Genomic DNA, 1,094 nt, shown 5'->3' with positions numbered 1-1,094 from the left:
AGTGGCAGCTCGAACAGGAGAGATTACAGCAGTTGTTGTAGGAAAAAGAAAAAAAAAACAAGAGAGACAACAGCAGTGGCAAGAAAACCTGCAACAGTGGCAGCTCGAACAGGAGAGATTACAGCAGTTGTTGTAGGAAAAAGAAAAAAAAAACAAGAGAGACAACAGCAGTGGCAAGAAAACCTGCAACAGTGGCAGCTCGAACAGGAGAGATTACAGCAGTTGTTGGATGAAAAAGAAAAGAAACAAGAAGAAAGTCTTCAACAATTGAGAGAAAGACAGCATACACAAATGGAAAAGATTAGTAAATTTCAAAGTGAATTAAATACATTAAAGGACGATTTACTGTCCTTTTCACAGGGAGGATATATTAACCATGGACCTAATCAGCCCCAGACAACAGGAAGCCCCTTCCAGACCCCACAGCTAAACTCTAATGCAGACATCTTCAGTCCTGACACAAGACACATTCCAGACACGAGTGCCAGCAACAGGGGTGATCTAGTATGAAGGAAGCCACAGGAATTCGATGGGAAGGCACCATGGGAAGCACATAGAGCACAATTTGAGCTACTGGCAGAAATGAATGGATGGACAGAGGAGCAGAAAGCAGTATATCTGGCATCGAGCTTGAAGAGACAACCACTGGAAATACTTGAACAGTTGTCAGCAGATGACAGGCACAACTATAGAGCACTGGTAGCGGCTCTAGAACTCAGGTATGGAACTCAAAATCAGTTCGAAGTCTACAGGGCCAGGTTCACGGAATTTGTGAAAGTGTTATCGGAAAGGATGGATGATATTCACCATCAAGCGCGTTCAAACTTGAAAACGTCTGCTGATTCGATGAAGTTATCTTATGATAAGAGATCTACTGAAGTCAGCTTTGTACCAGGAGACAAGGTGTGGTTGTATAATCCCAGGAAGACCAAAGGGAAGTCTCCTAAGTTGTCTTCTCCATGGGAAGGCCCATATGACATAGTGGTTCGTCTCTCAGACGTGACTTTCTGGATAAAATGTGGTCGGCGAGGTAAGCCAAAAGTGATGCATGTCGAAGAAGAAACTCTACTCGGCTTTGAGAAGGGAAACAGTGA

Source organism: Limulus polyphemus, unplaced genomic scaffold (genome assembly GCF_000517525.1).
Source record: "Limulus polyphemus unplaced genomic scaffold, Limulus_polyphemus-2.1.2 Scaffold574, whole genome shotgun sequence".
Classification (NCBI taxonomy): domain Eukaryota; kingdom Metazoa; phylum Arthropoda; class Merostomata; order Xiphosura; family Limulidae; genus Limulus; species Limulus polyphemus.
The sequence above is the reverse complement of the archived record's forward strand: the minus strand, read 5'-3'. Positions refer to the sequence as shown.